Below are 22,483 nucleotides of genomic sequence, written 5' to 3'. Positions count from 1 at the left end.
AACCTCTGTGAGCCTTCCAGCTCTGTCCCTGTGTCATCTTTGGGGACACCACAACCAGGACCCTCACCTGCATCAACATCTTCTTTGTCACCCACCGTAACGCCTGGACGGACACCTCAAAAGCCCATTTTGACTTTGACATCGGTAAGTGATGAGGATTTACTTATGCTGATATTTATATGATTAATATAGATATAATATAATATAATATGATTATATATATAATGATATATATAAAGAATATATAATGATTTAACTATACAGAATGTACAGGACTCCACTTAAGGTTATCTTTTTCTTTTTGTCAGTTTACAAAGCCACGGTTTGGTGGCTCTCATGGTGCCGCTTTAAAGCCAAACCTGAGTTTGGCTGGGAAGCATGCAACTAAGGTAACGTAAGGAGAGTGACACAGTTTGAATTTGATTTTGCAATGTACACACTGTTATTTTTCATGCCTGGGTAACTATAGTGGGATTTTCATTCAACAAAGATATGTTAAATGATCTGGTCCTATTTACTGCAATACCTAATAATGATAGATTATTTTATTATAATGTTGTAAAGTGTGCTCTTATTCTCTCTGCCCGTCAGTGGAACGTCTGAGTCATCCAGCACTGTCACAAGTGCGATGGCGAGGAGGACACCGTCCCCTGCCCGCATTCCCAGGATGTTAGTTCAGACTGCCTCTCCTCTTTCACTTCCTCCTTCTCCTGCGCCTTCAACCGACTCAAATTCCTCCATTCCACCGGCCACTGCCACAGCTGTATGAAACTAAATTAAGTTGTTTTCTTCACATTGATATTTAACTACACTTGAAACAAGCATTCATCATGAGTGGCTTGTAATCATGTCTATATATTTACTTTAGTGTCATCTGCCGTGTCCTCCTGTATCTCCTCTGGTACCTCCTCTGCTCCTCTCGCCCCTGTGACCTCTGCTGCTCCATCTGTGGCTGTTCCTTCAGCCCAGCCTGCACCTGATACTCTGCCACTGGCTGAAGATGTGGAGACTGCTCCTGTGTCAGAGTGTGGTTGGCTGCCCACAAAGCTGATGAAGACCATACCAGATCAAGATCAGAAATGGATCTCAGCAGCTCTCTGGAAGCACCAGCGGCTGCGCACTGACCTAAAACTGTGGTATGATCCACCAGAGCCAGCCCTCATTTATCACCAGGCCCCCAATCAACAGCCCCCCCCCCAATTCACACACCGCCTTCTCTTGTGGATGCCATACCACCTATGGAAGGTCAGGCTGTCCTGTCCTGTGTACAGCTCACAAGCTACGGAGCCCGCAAGAGAGCCCGCCACATTCTGGATGTCGACAGGTATTACCTGATGATAACAGAGACTCTCTGGTGCGGTGCAGTTGGTCGCAAAACAAATTACTTTTCCACCAGCAGTCTTGGACCAACTGGATTTGGCACACAGGCTGAAGTTCAGACTGATCCTGACTCAAAAGTGAGTATACTGAGATAATTTAGCCTAGGTCACAGATGTTTGTCATTGAGCCCACTACAGATGAGCTAGTTTTAATATTTGTCCCCTTCTTTCTCTCTTTCCCTTTGCTTAATACAGATACGCTTGTGATATGCGGGGGATTCGTTTTCTGAGGGAGAGGGCCCTCGGTAACAGTCCCACTCGCTTGGTCAGACAGCTGAGCGAAAACCACAGCGAGGAGTGGCTTAAGCGCCTCTGCCAGTACCTTGGGGCATGTGCTGACTTTGCTGCCCGGCCAAGCCCGCTCCCTGTCAAGTTCCATGAACCACCTGAGCCAGTAGATATTCCTTCACACAGGTGGATGCTGGCTGTTTATGGACGAGACATTCTCAGCAGGCTGGACCACATCAAAGCCGGCATAACATCCACCTTTGGCAGTATCCTAAAAATGGACTCTAAAAAGAAGGTAAATATTTTTAACTGTTTAACTCAAGAGACCTGAGTTTACACCAGGTGTGGAGAGCACAACACGTTGTTCCTTGGCGTCTTCAGGATCCCCAGCCCAGTGGCCAGGCTGTAGTCGTCTGGTAGAGTCCGTCTGTGTCAAGCTGTGTAGCATTCACAAGAGCCTCCAAAAAGCAAGGCAGTTACGCACTGACAAGATGGACTCTGATTGTCACCAACCACAGGAAGATCAGGCAGCTGGTCCTGGGTATTGACACAGTAATGCAGAGCACTACTCTGTAGTTGTACAACACTCATTCAGTGGCACAATAAGAGACTGAAGAGGCAGGACTGTAGCATTCTGCTGCAAGGGGTCAACTTCCCTTCCTCTATTCCTGTTGCTCCTGCGCCTCTCCCACCTATTCAGGTATGCCCCACTGTTGCACCCCCATGCCCGGGCCCCCAGCTTCTGTACCACTTGCCTGTCTGGCAGTGCTGTATTAACACTGAATGCTATGTGTGGCTGAAGTTCGTGTATAATAACAGTACTTTTGGCTGATATTGTTTGAGGGTCACTTCGATTATTGGTGTAGAATTGGTTTGATATTAGTGTCATGCAACTATTTAGTTTTTTCTGTTTGTGTTTTTTTGAGTAAATTAAAAAAAAAAGTACCATTTGCCTCACAGTACAGCAGGACAGGATGTGGTCAAGAGGGAGTCCACAACTCAGAGGCAGTTGTTCCCTCGTCCGGCACCTCCACCTATCTCTGCTGCTTTGCCTGTTATCCCCGACCACAACCCTGCAATTGGTTATGTTTCTGACCCCATAAGTCCCTGCTGTGTTAATGTCGTGGCAGTGAGACCAGATGTAAGGGTTTATTTTTTTCAACATGTATTTCAGATGAAGCTGTGGTGGACACACCGAACTGCAGGCTGTGGAGATGAGAGTGTTTTCCCTGCGAGCACCAGCAGCCCTCATCCCATGTCTCTGGCTGAGTCGCACAAACAATGAGGTATAGATCATTTGGCCTGGTTATGAAAATATCTACCACCGCTTCAAACTGTGTTGTGTGTTTTGATTTTATTTTTCCACTTAGGAAAGAGGAAAAGAGACGCTGACCCCGCAACCCTGACAAGCTCAGCGCACTGGTATAACGCAGGCTTTGTCATTCAGACAAAAACAGACCCCTTCCATCCACAACAGCCTGCGGGGGGATCAAATGCCATGCCAGAAATACCCTGTGTGGTATTTGTCTGGTTCAAAAATGGGGATGGGTGATCCATCAATTGCACCTACACACTGTGGCAACCCCCATCTGTATGTAAGGCATGGGATTATGAAAAAATGTATATATTAAAATGAACCCCTTGTCAGTTGTCTGTCTATATTGGTACAAAATGTGTTTACGATGGATTCCCAGGGTTTATTTCCATATGGATTGAGGGGCGTGATAGAGTGTTACCAGAGCAACAATCCTATGACAACCAGCTGATACACCAAAGTTTTTGGCTGATTATTTGACAGAGCTGTCTAGGTAGGGCGTCCCCTCTTGCTTGGTCCTGTGGGACCCCCTTCCTGGGCTTATGGGTACCTGGTGGGCAGCATGAGGAACTGTATTAGCATCATGCTATGTTCTCTTTCCTTCTGCACTCCGTCTTTTTCTTTCTTTCTTTCTTTTTCTCTCTCCACCTCCCCTCTCTTTTGCTATCTCACAGCAGTGCACGAGCAGTGACGAGCCCCTTGTTAGGAATAATACAGCAATGGTGTCAAAAGAAATATCTGTAAATATGTCAAAGCAGTTCTTGCTTGATTGTGGTATTTGGATACTACAGTATGTAGAATCCAAATACCACATACATACCATAAACATATACAGAGGGGTGGGAAATGAAACCAGAAACTGACTAACTATCTTAGTGAGGTATTGGGCCACCAGAACAGCTTCAATCTTTGGTGCATTGGTGTTGATTTATTTTTACATTCAAGCTGAAGACTGTAAATAAGCAGGGTTACTAAGATCTCTCAACAGTAATTTTCTGTCATAAGGTCTAGCAGTATGATTCTCACTTAGGGTGCAAGAAGTCTCGGGTTCAAATCCCAGACCAGCCCGTTGTTTGGATTATTACAGTAATGGCCATTAGCAACATGGTCAGACGAAAGGTGGGGTTGGATGTCTTGCCCTTTAACTGTTCTCATAGTATGAAATTAAGTGAATTGCAGCCTTATTGTGTTGTAGTCCCAACCTTGATGGTATAACGAGTTTTGACTTCTATATGTAAGCGAAACACTGTATATAAGCAGGGTTTATGAGATCTCTCTTGACAGTGTTTTTCTACCATACGTGGCTCGTTGGTCTAGGGGGATGATTCTCGCTTCGGGTGTGAGAGGTCCCGGGTTCAACTCCCGGACGAGCCCGTTGTTTGCAATAAATAGGACATCTCCACATGATAGCTTAAGTATGTCAGGGGAGATTTACAATATGTCAAAGTGTGATGGCCTGCTGTTGGGTTTTGTGTTGGTTTCTTTTGTGTTGTGTTGTCTTGTCCTTTCCTACAGGTCGTAGGTGGGGCTTGCCACACCTGGGGGGACCTGGCCAGTCCACAGGATATAAAAGCCGGCATTACTCCTCACACGTTCTCTGACCTGCATGACTATGGGTCCTACCTGGCACGGCTGCACGACTGCGCCCGCGATCCCTCGGCGCCTTGTGTTTTGGTTTAGTTAATTTATTTGTTAGTTTAGTTAGTGTTTGACTATGGTCCAATTTCCTACTTTTATATTGTTTGTAATAAAATCATGTTGCTTTTGCTATGGAAACCGTACGTCTCCTCGTTTTTGTCATGGCTTTGAGCCAGGTCGTGACAAAAGTTAGAAGAAATGTCTAAATATTGCAAAGCAGATAAACCTGATTGTATTATTTGGATGCTATAAACTAGTATCTATGGAGGGGTGACAAATTAAAGGAAAAACCAAAATAAAGTGTCTTAGCAAATTATTGTGCTGTCAGAACAGCTTCAGTCTGCCTTGGTGGTTATTCTGCAAGTCTCTGAAATTACTGGAGGAATGCAGTGCCATACTTCTTGTCTATTCTTTATTTTTTATTTTAATACTGAAGAGTTTTATCTCTTTGGGGCTCAAACAATTATTTAAATGTCTGAGTAGTTCAGAGCGGAAAAGTATCTTTAGTGAAACTTTAAGTCAAGTACAAGTAACTAAATGGCAATGAAAATGTGATGGGAGGCTCGTTGGTCTAGGGGTATGATTCTCGCTTAGGGTGCGAGAGGTCCCGGGTTCAAATCCCGGACGAGCCCATTAGTTGCAATGGTATGATGAGGGGTAGTTATGGAAACAGATCAAAAGTGTACTGAAGTATATCTATGACCTCTCTGATATTCTGACAACTCAGAAATCTGAAAGATGATCAGGAACTACATAAGGCTGTTTTTTTTGTAAAAGGTTTGTGTTGTTGTTGTTTAAAAATCAGCTCAGAATTTGATATTTTTCTTGAGATAAATGTAAAAAAAAAGTGGCTTGTTGGTCTACGGGTATGATTCTCACTTTGGGTGTGAGAGGTCCCGGGTTCAAATCCCAGACGAGTTCTTTGTTTGGAATATTACAGCAATGGCCATGAGCAACATGGTCATCATCAAATGTGACGAGGAGCCCCAACAAGACTCCCCTAATTTGCTATGGGTTTGATGAAGTAACAGGTTTTGTGGAAGCTGTTTTCAGATGAATAGTCACTGGTAAGAGGCTCGTTGGTCTAAGGTTATAATTCAAATCCCACATGAGCCCATTGGTTCCAATGGTACAATGAGGTGAAGTTATGCACAGAGATCAAAAGTGTTCTGAAGTATATCTACTCTATGAGCTCTCTGATAATATGTCATTCTAACAGTATGATCTCAATTGTACTGGCCATTATGAGTCTTTCTAACTGATTCTGTTTCTCTTTAGGCCTCACATAGTTATTTAAACAAAGCAGAAAAACAGAAACAAAACAGATGTATGCAGAGTGGAAATCTGTCTTTAGTGAAAATGCTAACAACTCAGAAATCTGAAAGATGATCAGGAACCACAACAAGACTGTTTCTTTGTAAACGGTTTGTGTTGTCTTTGAAAAATCAGCTCAGAATTTGAGATTTTTCTTGAGATAAATTTCAAAAGCAAGTGGCTCGTTGGTCTAGGGGTATGATTCTCGCTTTGGGTGCGAGAGGTCCCGGGTTCAAATCCCGGACGAGCCCGCTGTTTGGAATATTACAGCAATGGCCATTAGCAACATGGTTGGACAAAAGGTGAGGTTGGATGTCTTGCCCTTTAACTGTTCTCATAGTATGGAATGTGGTGAATTGCAGCCTACTAGCCTCTTAAAAACTACACAACTCGCCTTCTCTTGTAACAGTTGTAGCACAGAGTCCACTCCAAAGTCAAATCACCTGCAGCCAACCCAGTCATTAAATGGGACCTTGCTAATGTACTGGAAAAAGCAGCAGAGATTAGGATGTTGCTGCTGGTGGGCTTCAAGCTATCAATGTCAGTCACCCACACTATCACATGTAGTACCATAGGTTAGATGGTTGGATTTATTTCAATTATGTTTACGTAGCCTATGTATGCACAGAGAATAGTTGCAGTTGGTTAGCCCGTCAACATTTTGTGCAGCTGTGATGACTTTATTGTTGCCCTAATTAGAATCACACAGAGGACATTTTTATGGTAAAGTGAATGAGTTGGGTTTTGATTATGGGGTATGGAAATGGAAAGATACATGTAGACACTGATTAGCGCCTGTTACAAGCCTGGAGCAAACATCACTGTGGATGAACAGCTGTTCTCCACCAAAGCACGGTGCCGCTTCACTCAGTATATGGCAAACAAGCCAGACATATTTGGCATAAAACTCTGGTCAGCAGCAGACATGGAGACATGCTGAATGGCTTCCCATACCTGGGCACGGATGAAATGCTACCATCATATCAAGGTCTGATAGAGAATGTGATCGTGAGACTGATGGAGCCACACCAGGGAAATGGAAGAAATATAACCACGGACAACTTTTTCACATCCCTGACCTTCTCCAAGAACCTACTGAAAAACACTGTGGTATCTTGGCAGAGATATGAGTACAGGATGGAAATGTTATGAAGGATGCTCTAGGAGTGAAGGCCAGGTGCCAGGTGAGGGGGAGTACCTCTTTTGTTCCTCTCTCCCCTACATTGTTCAATGTTGACTTTTGTATAATTTGCCAAGATTTATGTTATCCTCTAACTGCACTCAGAGAATGACCATGTATGGACATAAATGTTGGTTCTGCTCTTCTATAGGCTATTAGGATTTAGCTATGATGTATCAAGAGAATATTCAGCCTATAAATTGTATGGGTTTGGGACAAACGAGAGAAGATCCTTTTTGGCTTTGCGTCCTCTCACAGGCTGTTTTTGATGCTTGTTCAACGATGCTGTGCCTTTTTGTAATAAACCTTTTTATATACAACTGAGCCAGTGTCAGCAGAGATTCCTTCATCATCATCACATCATTGCAAGAGAAGAAACAACACCAGCCTGGTTTGCAATGCCAACAAGGCCAGGCTTCCTCTTTCAGTCCAGCAGCAGATAGCAGAGCTGTTCTGGAACTCTACTGGAGGAATGGAGCAGTAACATGTTGCAGTCAGAAGAAATGTACGTAAATATATCAAAGCAGACCTTGCTTGGTTGTTTTTTGGATGCTACAACATAGCATATACAGAGAGGTGAGAAATTAAAGCAAAAACCAATATGAAATGTCTCAGTATTGTGCTGCCAGAACATCTTCAATCTGCCTTGGCTTTGATTCTGCAAGTCTCTGCAACTCTGCTGGAAGAAGGAGCACCTTGTCTATTTTTAATTTTTTACTTTGATACTGGAGAGTTTTATCTCTTTGGGCCTCAAACAACAGAAAATGTCTAAGTAAGGTATTGTTCCACCAGTAAAGCTTCAATGTACCTTGGCGTTGATTCTATAAGTCTCTGGAACTCAACTGGAGTGATGGAGCACCATACTTCTCCTACATTCTTTATTCTAATACTGAAGAGTTTTATCTCTTCGGACATAAAATAACTATTTAAATGTCTGAGAAGTTCAGAGGGAATGTTTAGTGAAATTCCTACAACTTATAGACATCTGAAGAGTGACAAGGAGCCACAACAAGACTGATAGAAGGGTTTGTTCTATAAAATGGATATTCCTAAGTACAAGCACCAACTTTATTACTGCATTGCAGGGACACCATTGTTATAATAAGTGGTGATAGCTACAATTAAAATAAACATTGCAAATCAACAGGGTTTGTGAGATTTCTCTTAATGTACATTGTCCATCTTAAGTGGCTCGTTGGTCTAGGGGTATGAGCCGTGATTTGGAATAATACAATGATTCTTTGGCAAAACCCTCAATTGCAAATCTACAGTTGTGCAGAGAAAGTCTATGAGCTCTTTGGTCATGTCTTATTCTAACACAACAGAATTTCATGTATCTTTCACTGACTTGTACACTGTGAGTGTTCTCTAACCACCTTTGTGTTCTTTGGAAAGCAATGGGGAGACAAACAGTTTTTAAAACTTTGCCTTTAACATCTCTCATTAAACCTACCAGAGTGTTTGTATTGGTGTCTTGTCCAGCTTGATTAGCTTCTGTTTTGAATCCTCAGCACTCGTGTCTAGTAGTGAAGGACATCCAGTATATATGTGGAGGAGTGAATGTTTGTACATGTGTGCGCTTAGAGAGAGTAGAGATGAGAGAGGAGGAAAGGCGACTCGCGGTGGAGTCGAGCCACTGTGAGAGGGGAGCGGCAGCTGCTCGGGCCACAGAGAGTGCGCGTACAGCTGGGAGGTTGTACACCAAAGTCTGATTTGTTACAGACTGTGTGACTCGTTTTCCACCCGTGGTAGCACACACAGCAGTCCTGAAAGGGGGAACACATCTCGTCTGGAGTGGTGAACATTAACATTAACAGCAGTTCCAATCACTCCTCGTAGTATTACAAAAGGACTCAGCTGTCCTTCGATAAAAGCACAAACAATAAAGTTCAAGCAACAAGAATTCAAACAACAATAACTCACACAACAATGGTTATCTGCATCTCTGTGAAGAAGTCTCTTCCTTCTGCAGGCAAACGAGATCGCTGGGCTGTGTCGGCGGAGGGGATGGGGTGGGCTTGATCGGAGGGGCGAGGAGCGCGTGATCCACACATAATCTGTATACAATTTTCATACTAAGAAATCATATCACTCTGGCCAAACCTGTCCGCTCAACCTACATGACCACATATGTAGACGATGGCCTCAACTACTTCACCTGGAACTCCCTAGCCACAGGTAAGTTTGTTCCTCTCTGCTGCTTTCCGTCTAGCCGTCTGCGCGGTGTCACCTCAGCTAATTTCAGTCACCGAATGTAAGCTCTCTACCTTCAGGCGGCCCTGAGAGCTCAACACAATGCAAATTGTCAAATTGGTGAAGATGTTTACTGAATTTGTGTGTTTTTTCTGTTTGCTTGTGTTTTCTTTAGTTGCAGTGTGTTGAGCTCTTAGGGCCACCATACAAATACACTGATTTGAGTGCTGATTTAATTGCAACTTGATCAGACTACATTTCTAACTCATCTCACCTCAGTTTGTGATTGTTTGTCAGGGCAGATAAAAATTCTCAGAGTTGCTTTTGCTGTTTTATCTTATCAATGTGAATTGCATACATGTAACATTCATCTTGGCATGCAAATCTCAGCAGCCCCAAAATCACCTCTGCCAAATAATGCAACCCCTGCTTGTATTTCACAAGAGACAATTCAGTGTTAAATACTGTTATCGACATTATATTATGGGCTGGTTTATCTTATCAATGTGAATTTCTCATATGTAACAGTTTTCCTGGTGAAAAGAACAGGTTATGTACATAATGCATCTGCATAGGAATCAAATGCATTAATGAGTAGTGTTATGACCCTAGTGGTGTTGTACTGTGTGCAGCTCTCTCTCTCTATCTCTCTCTCATTCTCCAGGTACCGCTTCTCCTCCAAAATGGGGGAGATGGGCTGCACGCAGCTGCACCCACTTACTAATTAGTGGCAGGAGTCATAGTGGAGAGTACACAGTGGCCCACTGTGTGTCAGCGAGATGACTGTGTGGCTGTGCGTGTGTCACTTTGCATGTGTGTGTTTGAGTTTGATAATAAAAGCCATTAGTTTTCCTGTCTTGCTTGTCTTGCTTCCTGATCTTTCTTTTCTGATCTTTTTAACAAGTAGGCTACATATTTTTGGCCATCTTAGCTTGACAGTGTGGATTTCAAACATTTAACACTCATTTGGTCTGAAGAAGGAATGGATGTAATGAAAAAGACCTGCATCCAAAGATAAATAGATAGATACTTTATGAATTAAATGGTTTGACAACCACTATATTGCCAAAAGTATTGGCTCACCTGCCTTGACTCGCATATGAACTTAAGTGACATCCCATTCTTAATCCATAGGGTTTAATATGACGTCGATCCACCCTTTGCAGCTTTAAAGCTTCAACTCTTCTGGGAAGGCTTTCCACAAGGTTTAGGAGTTGGAGCGCATTTGTGAGGTCACACACTGATGTTGGACGAGAAGGCCTGGCTCTCAGTCTCCACTCTAATTCACCCCAAAGGTGTTCTGTCGGGTTGAGGTCAGGACTCTGTGCAGGCCAGTCAAATTCATCTACACCAAACTCTCTCATCCATGTAGGAAGGGGCCATCCCCAAACTGTTCCCACAAAGTTGGGAGCATGGAATTGTCCAAAATCTCTTGGTATGCTGAAGCATTCAGAGTTCCTTTCACTGGAACTAAGGGGCCAAGCCCAGCGCCTGAAAAACAACCCCACACCATAATCCCCCCTCCACCAAACTTTACACTTGGCACAATGCAGTCAGACAAGTACCGTTCTCCTGGCAACTGCCAAACCCAGATTGACTCTGCAGAAAGTTGGCAACCTCTGCGCACTATGTGCCTTAGCATCCGCTGACCCCGCTGCGTCATTTTACGTGGCCTACCACTTCGTGGCTGAGTTGCTGTCATTCCCAATCGCTTCCACTTTGTTATAATACCACTAACAGTTGACTGTGGAATGTTTAGGAGCGAGGAAATTTAACGACTGTAATTGTTGCACAGGTGGCATCCTATCACAGTACCACGCTGGAATTCACTGAGCTCCAGAGAGCGACCCATTCTTTCACAAATGTTTGTAGAAACATTCTGCATGCCTTGGTGCTTGATTTTATACACCTCTGACCATGGAAGTGTTTGGAACACCTGATTTCAATTATTTGGATGGGTGAGTGAATACTTTTGGCAATATAGTTTATATTTGGACCATTTTGTCTTGACAATTTTACTTTAATTATGACCGAATAGCTAAAACATTGTATGTACTCACCACTTCCACTCAGGAACTGAGGGAGGAATCCAACTGAGCTATCAGCATACTTACTATCAAAAATACAGACTGAGTGAATATCACACCCATTCAATGATCCACATTTGAAAACCTCAATACAGCAGTTTTCTATAATTGTCTGAACTAAGAGCAGATGATTAAAATTATTGTAGATTCAATATGCATATTAAATAAGTGTCACATACTGATGCAACCCATTGTTTGATTTCCATAGAATGAAATAAAATAGTTTAATAAACAACATCATACAGATGTGTAGTTTTGATGTTTGATATTGTAAGTCCCTCAGACTGTGGCAGGCAGATATATTTAGTTGTCAGATGTGCTGCTGGTCCTTCACCTTGGAGAACTGCTGGTTTCTCCTCAGGTTAACAGCTGGAAGTTTGTTATTCTCTTGGTTATGTCCCTGTAGTGGATGTCTGTTACTGGAGAGAACTCTCTTGGATCTTTCGAATTCACTAACAATGATGATGTCACCAAAAGATGACATCATAATTTGGGTTCCTTTCATATCATATAAACATTCTACAGCAAGTGGTATACTCAGAACTGCATACTGCAAACAAATAGTGTACGGTCTAGATAAACACACACATCGCCTTCGCACCTTTACACCTTTATCCTTTATCCTTTATGCCTTTACGTTTTATTTAGTAAGACTATTAGTGTTTAAGATGGATTCCCAGGGTTTATTTCCATATGGATTGAGGAGCCTGATAGAGTGTGTTACCAGAGCAACAATCCTATCACAACCAGCTGATACACCAAAGTTTTTGGCTGATTATTTGACAGAGCTGGTCAACTATAGAGGTGCTAACCATGAAGCTGATGCCAAAGAGGTCACCTTCCTCAACCAAGAGGAGTGGGGTAAGTTTATGTTATTATGATTTACACAACCATACTCTGACAGAGAACTAAAACAATTTGATCACAGCCTTATTATTAGCATTAGCTTCTCATATCAATACAATATTTTTTCAGCTGTTTTTTTCACTTGTCCATCTCACACACATATGATGGAACACATTCCCCAAGCATTTGGTAGACTTGAGTACTTGAATTAGAAGTTATATATATACTGTATATATATATACATATATATGTGTATATATATACAGAGAGATCAGGACATGGCTGATAATAATAAAGAGTTAAATAAATTAAATTACTACTGTATTGAAATAAGTGTATTTTTGTTTATGACTCACAACTTACACATATTTTTGTAACTATATCTTTTCCAGAGAAAAAGTTTTTCAGAAATATGATAGAAACAACCAGGACCACAGAAAGACAACAACCTCCAATCCCTTTGTCACAGATGTCTATGGTAAAAGCAACAGTTCCATCTCAGGGGAGGACCAGAACAGCAGCTAGGCCTAAATTCTCAGGCTGTAAGCCCTCTTCATCTTCCAGTCATCAAACACCGAGACAACCTCCCCGTATGGCAAGACAACCACAGAAGATAGCACCATCAACTCCCCTTGTTGTAAAAAGAGGAATGAAGCCTGCACCAATTCCCTGTGATGAAAGCATAAAGACACGTACAGTGTCCTCAGTGAGGGTTCCTAGGCGGCTGGAGAGTAAAGGAACCACTGACATGTCCAGAAAACATTGTCCAACATCTAAAGGTGTTTCATCACCGAAATCCAATGTGGTCAGTAAATCATCAGCATTTCCTGTCCCTCCTGAGTCAATAGTAGCACGGAAGCCTTTACTCCCATCTATTCCACGGAAGACCAAACTCAGTGTACCCAGGCCAAAGTGCACTACTGATCTTCGGGAACCGGGACAAGAGTGCACCACGACACAACCTACAACAGCTAAGCTCCTGGGACCAGAGAGTACCACAACACGCCCTACAAAATCTACGGTCCCAGGACCAGAGAGTACGACGACACAGCCTACAAAACCTAAGGTCCCAGGACCAGAGGGGATCAGGACACAGCCTACAAAACCTAAGGTCCCAGGACCAGAGAGTATGACGACACAGCCTACAAAACCTAAGGTCCCAGGACCAGACAGTACGACGACCCAGCCTACAAAACCTAAGGCCCCAGGACCAGAGAGGACCAGGGCACGACGTATGACAGCACATGTCCCAGGACCAGAGATCACCACTACAGAGCCTACAAAACTGAAGGTCCCAGGACCTGTGAGGAGCAGGACACGACTGACAACACCTAAGTTCCCAGAACCAGAAGGTACCACGAGACAGCCTAAGACAGTTATTGTCTTTGGACCAGAGATTACTGTGAAACAGACAAAAAAACCTAAGGTCTCACGACCAGACAGTACCAGGACACGGATTACAATGTCTAAGACCGCAGGACCAGAGAGTACCACGACAAAGCCTACAAAACCTAAGGTCCCAGGACCAGAGAGGACCAGGACACGACGTATGACAGCACATGTCCCAGGACCAGAGATCACCACTACAGAGCCCACAAAACCGAAGGTCCCAGGACCTGTGAGGAGCAGGACACGACTGACAACACCTAAGGTCCCAGAACCAGAAGGTACCACGACACAGCCTAAGACAGTTATTGTCTTTGGACCAGAGATTACTGTGAAACAGACAAAAAAACCTAAGGTCTCACGACCAGACAGTACCAGGACACGGATTACAACACCTAAGGCCACAGGACCAGAGAGGACCAGGACACGACGTATGACAGCACATGTCCCAGGACCAGAGAGGAGCACAACAGAGCCTACAAAACCAAAGGTCCCAGGACCTGTGAGGAGCAGGACACGACTGACAACACCTAAGGTCCCAGAACCAGAAGGTACCACAACACAGCCTAAGACAGTTATTGTCTTTGGACCAGAGATTACTGTGACACAGACAAAAAAACCCAAGGTCTCACAACCAGACAGTACCAGGACACTGATTACAACACCTAAGGCCGCAGGACCAGAGAGTACCACGACACAGCCTACAAAACCTAAGGTCCCAGCACAAGAGAGGACCAGGAAACAGCCGACAACACATAAGGCCACAGGACCAGAGAGTACCACAACTCACCCTACAAAACCTAAGGTTCAAGAACCAGAAGGTACCATGACACAGCCTAAGACAGTTAATGTCCTGGGACCAGAGATTACTGCGACCCAGACAAAAAAATCTAAGGTCTCACGACCAGAGAGTACCAGGACACGGATTACAACACCTAAAGCCACAGGACCAGAGAATATTGTGATACAGACAAAGAAACCTAAGGTCCCAGGACCAGAGACAACCACGAAACGGCCTACAACACCTAAGGTCCCAGGACCAGAGATAACCACGAAACAGCCTACAACACCTAAGGTCCCAGGACCAGAGACAACCACAAAATGGTGTACAACACCCAAAGTTCCAATACCAGAGAGTACCAAAGACTGGGTTAATGTAAACAAGGTACCAAAGAGGAGCAGGGTTCTGTGGATTGACAGGGCTAGGGGAAGGCCTGTGGTAAACAGGACAGTAGGGGGTGGAGAAGGTTGTGTAGCAAAGGGTAAGAACAACTTGGGTTTGAATGTTACACATACTAGGTACACTTGCCCGCATTTAGCACACACTGTCGACATCATAAGGTATAAGAATTTACAGGTATAATCCTGACTGTGGGTCACACCAATCCATTAGGTAGAATAATAAATCACTATGGGATGTAATGATAATGCCAAACTTGTGATTCTGAGTAGCTAAATAAATGCAGTCATGTCAGGGAGAGAGAGAGAGAGACAAAGTGCAGAAGGAGATAACCTAGCATGATGCTAAAATAGTCCCTCATGCTGCCCACCAGGTATCTATCAGTCTAGGTAAGGCGTCCCCTCTTGTGTGGTCCTGTGGGACCCCTTCCTGGGATTATGGGTACCTGGTGGCAGCATGAGGAACTGTATTAGCATCATGCTATGTTCTCTTTCCCTCTGCACTCTGACCCCCCCCTCTCTCTTTCACCCCCCCCCCCCCCCCCCCCCCCCCAACCGGTCAAGGCAGAGGCTGCCCACCCAGAGCCTGGTTCTGCTCAAGGTTTCTTCTCGTTAAAAGGAAGTTTTTCCTTGCAGCTGTTGCCAAGTGCTTGCTCATGGGGGAATGTTGGGTTTTGGACCTTACATTTATTAAGATACTCAGAATCACACTAATTTGAGCCCATAGCTTTCCTTATATAAAATCAATTGCCAAATAAAATCAATAAAAATGAATGAAAATGAATTACAGAGTTTCATTTATACTGCATAATTTCATAAAACAATTTTGACACTCACCTACAGAAATTTTATGTGCTAAGAAACTTTATTTGTTGAATCTCACTGTGGGTTTTATCTGCGCCGGCCACAACCCGATGTTGCCCCAGACATAAACACAACCACCTTCTTCAGTGGTGCTGTGGGTGGTAACACACACACCACAGTCTATTCTTCCAAGTAACCACTGACATCAATACTGATAGCATTTTGAACACTCAGTAAACCTTTTCCAGATGACCTGAGGGATCTGGATGCTTCATTTAATGCGTTATAGACAAGTAGTAGGATTTCAGTCTGATCCCACTTTATTTTACAGTACACTAATACGATGTAATAAACTGTGCCCTTTTTCATCAAATTAGATAAAACTATAAATAATATTGTTTTATTAGACAATAAACAAACATAGTTATACCCTAATTAGACACCATAGGCTACATCTTAATTATGCTGTTATTAGAGACAACATAAAAATCCATATTAGATCATAATAAACAACACAACTCAACACAATTGCACCAAATTATACTCTAATGAGAAACAGAAATAAGAAAACCTATTAGAACAATATGTTAATTTGGCCTTTATTGAACACAGTTTCACTTTCTTACTGGGTTACATGTTGGTCATTAGAAGAAATCGGATTGTAAACTAAAGTCAAACAACATCAGTCTACATCTGGGCACTCCTCCTAACTCCCAGCTAATCCAAAAATGGGCAAAGAGGAGGAATGTGTCTGGAGCTGAGACTTTGGTGAATGCCAGTTTGTGACAGGCATATGCTCACACTGTCACTCAAAGTGGCACAACCTCAATTATGCATAAATGTAAGCCTTAATAAAATGTAAACGGATGAGTTAGATAAAAATTCACCCCCCATATAGTTGTCATGAAGGAGGAAATTAGCTATAAAGACCAAAATTGTTTTTGTACCAGGCTGTAAACATGTTTATTTCTGCTGTAAAGTTGGATATTTTAACATGAGAGTCTATGCAGATTGACTTGCCTTTTTGAGACAGCCTCAAGTATTCATTCAAAGAACCACTGAATGGGCTTCATTTTTCCCGAAGGTTGTCCCTTGGTGGATGCTGAGGATTTCTAACTTTAAAATTAGCCATGCCAATCATGCACTTTGTTTTACTTTAATTGAAATCTTCCCCTTTTCCCCCACCATCACAAACATGGCAAGGATGATGGCCAGGCTAACATGGATGCATGTTGACTAGCAGAACTTGTTCAGTTTAAAACAATATTATCCTACTAAACATACCACACCTATGGAATTAATGATTGTTTTCTCCATACGTTGTTCAGGTTTTAAATTGTGATGTGTTTAGCTCCCCTTAGTCAAACTGTTAACACTGCTACTACTTTCTCCCTCTCTATCATGTCTTATGCTGTCTACCGCAAATCATTACCACTTGTTGGAGCCAGCATGTGGGCTAGAATACGTTTGTTTAGTTTTCTATGGCTGCTGCTTGACTTGCCTCTATGATCAATGAAATAACTGTTTAACTTGTAACTGTGGAACTTGAACCTGCCTACAGACCCAGAAGCCAATAGGCACTGTATTGTGCAAAAGAACCTTACAATTACATAGTATTTAATACTTTAATACTTAAAACCTCATTGCATATAATGTGTAATACCTTTCATCAGGTCCAGCACCTTCCTGAGGAGTTTGCACTCCTCTCACAGTTCTTTCTCCTTTTCTTTCAGCCTCTTTCAGCTGAGCATGTCACGGTTTACCGTGACGGACAATTTATGTTTGAGCTTATGTATTATGTTTGGAGTTTATTAGTTTCGTCATGGTCATTTCCTGTTTTATTTTGTAGTTTCTTTCCTTGTGTGTCATGTTTTTGCTTCTTGTCTTTGTCCTGTTTCCCTCCAATTTGATTGTCTGCCCCACCCTAACATGTATCACCTGTGTTCAATCATCCTTGCCTCCCTTGTGTCTGTTTAGTCTCTGCTCCCCTTTGTCTGAGTCGGTTCGTCCTGTTTTACCCTGTGGAACATCTGTTTGGATTTTTTATGTTTCCTTGCGTCCCTTACTCCTGTGCTCCTTGCCTTTTTGGAGTAAAGTCTTTTCACTCCACATTCCAGCGTTTGTGTTTTGTCTGCATTTGGGTCCAGATAACAAAACGTAACAGAGCAGAGGCAATATCAAGTGGACTGCTCTGAAGACCTCTCCTGAGTAACTAGGAAATATTTCACACAGTAACAAAAGTTGTTGTTTGTTTTCCTCAAATGTAAATAATGTTAAACATTCATTGTATGAACAATATGTGTATGCCTGTATGAAAATTAAATTTGTCATGTCTTCTACATGTAATGTCCATTTCTGCAAAAAAAAAAAAAAAGATTTAAATATTAAAAAATATTATGATTTAATTAATTTAATATTATATAACTATAGAATAGAAGAAAACACAATCACCACTTATTAGGCTCAAACATTTCAGCACTCAAATGTGTGTAAGAGTACTCTTGAGTGTGTGTAAATTCTGTTCTTAGCTAAGAATAAATCTCAACAAAGAAAACATTGGTGAATGTAAGAATCTTTGCAAGAAGTTTGGGTTTTAAGAAGGAATTTCTTCTTAAGGATGGTTGGTGAATGAGGCCCATTGTCTGTCGGCGGGGGAATATCCCAACACAGATGGTGACAGGACCTCTTCTTCAAACAGCCGCCTGTTCCTTTTTATCCATTCTTCAGCTTTAAGGAATTTTTTCTTTGGGAAAAAAAAATATACAGACATGTATACACATGCACATGCATATAAATTAGTCCTAATATGACGTTATTTTACAATGTGGAACAACCTTTATTCTCAAGTATTTTACCAAATATGTGATCACTGCAAATTAGATTGGAAGTTAAAGCTTTGAGCAAAAACTGTTAATGGCATCACTGAAAATCATCCTGCCATTATTGTTCCAGTCAAAACCTGTAAATAATGGACAAAGAAGTGTTACTTGGGGTATGCATCGCTAAGCAACACATTCCTGATTTTGAATGTCAAACGTAAAGGGGCTAAAAAAATATGGTCAAATCAATGATAGACTGTGCAGAACAGGTGGCGCAACCTCTATACAGAACTGCCTTACTTTCTTTCTTGAGCTCTGATTCAGTTGAATACAGGTCGTGACTTGATGCTTGGTTTGTAGTTAAGTGTCTTATCTTTGAAAATTTGTGACTTTGCCTGCATAGTAGTAGTTCGTGACACTAGTAATCTCAATTAGCTAATTCCCAATTGTTGAAATTGATTATGCTGCTACTAATATTGTTAATTTATGTAAGATAATTGCATGTGACTTATTGAGTGTATTTACATGCACACTAGTATCCTGCTTATAATTGGGGTTTTTGGGTGTGCTATCCTGGTTATGTTTTGTGCATGTAAACAGCTTATCCAATTTTCTGAAAAACATCATAGTGGCTGAGAAGGTTAGAAATCAAGACACACATATATTAAAGTCCCCAAGAATCAAACCTCTGTCAAAACTAGGCATGATCTGTGACAGGAAGTCTGTAAGTTGTGGAATAAAGTTATGATTTTCACTTAGGGTGCAAGAGGAAGAGGGCCCAGGTTCAAATCCCAAACGAGCCCGTTGTTTGGATTATTACAGCAATGGCCATTAGCAACATGGTCGGACAAAAGGTGGGGTTGGATGTCTTGCCCTTAACTGTTCTCATAGTATGAAATGTAGTGAATTGCAGCCTTGGTGTGAATTGCTCCCATGCAACAAAATAGTGATAAATTAAAGTAAAAACCAACATAAACTGTCTCAGGAAGGTATTCGTATACGTGCCACCAGAACAGCTTCAATCTGCCATGTCATTGATTCTACAACTCTCTGGAGCTCTAGTGAAGGGACGGAGCACCATACTTTTCTTTTCTATTCTTTATTTTAATACTAGAGAGTTTTTTCTCTTTCGGCCTCAAACAGTTATTTGAATATCACGATCTGAGCAGTTTAGCGTAATAAGCAGGGTTTATGAGATCTCTGTTGACAGTATTTTTCAACCATACGTGGCTCGTTGGTCTAGGGGTATGATTCTTGCTTTGGGTGCGAGAGGTCCCGGTTTCAACTCCTGGACGAGCCCGTTGTTTGGGTTAAAATTGGTAAGTCTCTACATGAGAGCTTAAGTATGTCAGGGCAGATTTACCATCTGAAGTTGTTGAAAACAGAATCTCATGTTTGTTCCTCTGACTTGTAGAAGGCATTATGAGTCTCTTCTAACTGCTTTTTTAGACAATGACAACGCTTAAATGAGTATTAATGTCAATGAAAATGAACGCTGTAAATCAACTGCTGTGTGAGATCTTTCTTGTCATAGCTTGTTGCCCTAGGGGTATGATTCTTGCTTAGGGTGTGAGAAGTCCCAGGTTTAAATCCCAGATGACTCATTGTTTGGAATGCTACAACAACATGTCAAAGTTAGAAGAAATGTCTAAATATTGCAAAGCAGATCTACCAGATAAACCTGGTTGTATTATTTGGATGCTAGAAACTAGCATCTATGGAGGGATGACAAATTAAAGGAGAAAACAAAATGTGTCTTAGCAAATTATTGTGCTGCCAGAATAGCTTCGGTCTGCTTTGGTGGTTATTCTGCAGGTCTCTGAAACTACTGGAGGAATGCAGTGCCATACTTCTTGTCCATTCTGTATTTTTTATTTTAATACCAAAGAGTTTTATCTCTTTGGGGCTCAAACAGTTATTTAAATGTCTGAGAAGTTCAGAGCGGATAAGTCTCTCTAGTGAAACTTTCTTAAGTCAAGTACAAGTACCAAGTTTACTACTGTGTTATACTGCTGTCCTTGTTATACTGCTGTACCCCGGTTTTTACAAGATGGCGCCGGTGCTGCTGTAACTTTGTTTGGTGTGTTTTTTATTTCTGATCCTCGGCACTACACAAATTAAGTCTCTGCTGGTGTATGATCGCCAATCGCTCCTGGACATTCGATCAAATGTCGAGTTAGGTTCATTTGATTATGGTGGACAGAAAACGTTGCCCCCGTTCCTGTCGGGAATCCCGACTCACCTGTACCGGCCCATGAGTCCAGCCCCCCGGCGGAAGCGCCTCCGACGCTGCGGTAAGCACGGTGGTCGGCTGGTGAAACTAAAGATCTACCTGGCACGATCGTCGTCCTTTTCCAGGAAAGGATGTGGATTATCCTTTCCTTTCACTGTGCACCGTCGTTTCCTGGATCCTATTGACGCCTGCCTGCTACCTGTCTCCGGCTCTGGCAAGCATTCTGGGCCCCGCCGGCCCTGCTCTCCCTGGTTTTCTCGGCGCGAGGTGAATCTCCGGAGCTTGAAGACGCTGCTCTGGGCTCCCCGATCCGCCGAACCACAGGCCCCGGCTCCTGCCAGGATTGGCCTGGTGAACGCCAGATCACTGGCAAACAAGACTTTCATTCTGAGGGATTTCCTCAGCTCCCGCGCCCTGGACTTCCTCTGTGTGACAGAGACCAGCCAAATATATGTGCCACTGAAAGAGAAAGATGCCTTCTCTCTGATTCCACTTCTAGCATGTCTTGATGACATTAAAGCCTGGATGGCTTTAAACTTTTTGAATTTCAATGAGAAAAAAACAGAAGTGATGGTGCTTGGTCCCAATAGTTCATGTGATCCCCCTCCTGTTGATTTGGGCCCTCTGGCATCGTATGTGAAGCCAACAGTTTCTAACTTGGGTTTTAAAATGGACAGTAACTTTAAACTAGACCAACAGATTAGCATATAATATGTCATTCTAACAGTATGATCTCAATTGTACTGGCCATTATGAGTCTTTCTAACTGATTCTGTTTCTCTTTAGGCCTCACATAGTTATTTAAACAAAGCAGAAAAACAGAAACAAAACAGATGTATGCAGAGTGGAAATCTGTCTTTAGTGAAAATGCTAACAACTCAGAAATCTGAAAGATGATCAGGAACCACAACAAGACTGTTTCTTTATACAGTGTTTGTGTTGTCTTTTAAAAATCAGCTCAGAATTTGAGATTTTTCTTTAGATAAAGTACAACGGTAAGTGGCTCGTTGGTCTAGGGGTATGATTCTCGCTTTGGGTGCGAGAGGTCCCGGGTTCAAATCCCGGACGAGCCCATTGTTTGAATATTACAGCAATGGTTATGAGCAATGTGGTCAGACAAAAGGTGGGGTTGGATGTCTTGCCCTTTAACTGTATGAAATGTAGTGAATTGCAGTGAAATGTAGTGAATTGCAGCCTACTAGCCTCTTAAAAACTACGCAACTCTTACGTTTATTGAGACAGAGTGGCTTTCTCTTGCAACAGTTGTAGCACAGAGCCCACTCCAAAATCAAATCACTTGCTGCCGACCCAGTCATTAAATGGCACCTTGCTAACGTTACTGTGCCCGTCAACATTTTGTGCAGCTGTGATGCCTTTATTGTTGCCCTAATTAGAATCACACAGAGGACATTTTTATGGTAAAGTGAATGAGTTGCATTTTGATTATGGGGTATGGAAATGGAAAGATACATATAGACTCTGATTAGCGCCTGTTACAAGCCTGGAGCAAACATCACTGTGGATGAACAGCTGTTCTCCACCAAAGCACGGTGCCGCTTCACTCAGTATATGGCAAACAAGCCAGACATATTTGGCATAACATATCAAGGTCTGATAGAGAGTGTGATTATGACACTGATGGAGCCATACCAGGGAAATGGAAGAAATATAACCAGAACAACTTCAATCTGCCTTGGATTTGATTCTGCAAGTCTCTGCAACTCTCCTGGAAGAAGGAGCACCTTGTCTATTTTTAATTTTTTACTTTGATACTTGAGAGTTTTATCTCTTTGGGCCTCAAACAACAGAAACTGTCTAAGTAAGGTATTGTTCTCTTGATGTATATTGTCCATCTTAAGTGGCTTATTGGTCTAGGGGTATG

At 42.4% G+C, this 22,483-nt stretch overlaps 4 non-coding genes across 4 annotated transcripts; all 4 read left to right on the top strand.

The window, feature by feature from the left end:
- Positions 1-4,224: 4,224 nt before the first annotated feature.
- On the top strand, positions 4,225-4,296 carry trnap-cgg. Its single transcript has one exon. It is a non-coding gene; the product is annotated as a tRNA-Pro (tRNA).
- Positions 4,297-5,120: 824 nt separating this feature from the next.
- On the top strand, positions 5,121-5,192 carry trnap-agg. The gene has a single exon. It is a non-coding gene; the product is annotated as a tRNA-Pro (tRNA).
- An 861-nt stretch (positions 5,193-6,053) lies between these two features.
- On the top strand, positions 6,054-6,125 carry trnap-ugg. The gene has a single exon. It is a non-coding gene; the product is annotated as a tRNA-Pro (tRNA).
- A 15,477-nt stretch (positions 6,126-21,602) lies between these two features.
- On the top strand, positions 21,603-21,674 carry trnap-ugg. Its single transcript has one exon. It is a non-coding gene; the product is annotated as a tRNA-Pro (tRNA).
- Positions 21,675-22,483: the final 809 nt, after the last annotated feature.

This window comes from Seriola dumerili, unplaced genomic scaffold (assembly GCF_002260705.1).
Source record: "Seriola dumerili isolate Sdu_G_001 unplaced genomic scaffold, Sdu_1.0 BDQW01000088.1, whole genome shotgun sequence".
Lineage (NCBI taxonomy): Eukaryota > Metazoa > Chordata > Actinopteri > Carangiformes > Carangidae > Seriola > Seriola dumerili.
The sequence above is the reverse complement of the archived record's forward strand: the minus strand, read 5'-3'. Positions and strand labels throughout refer to the sequence as shown.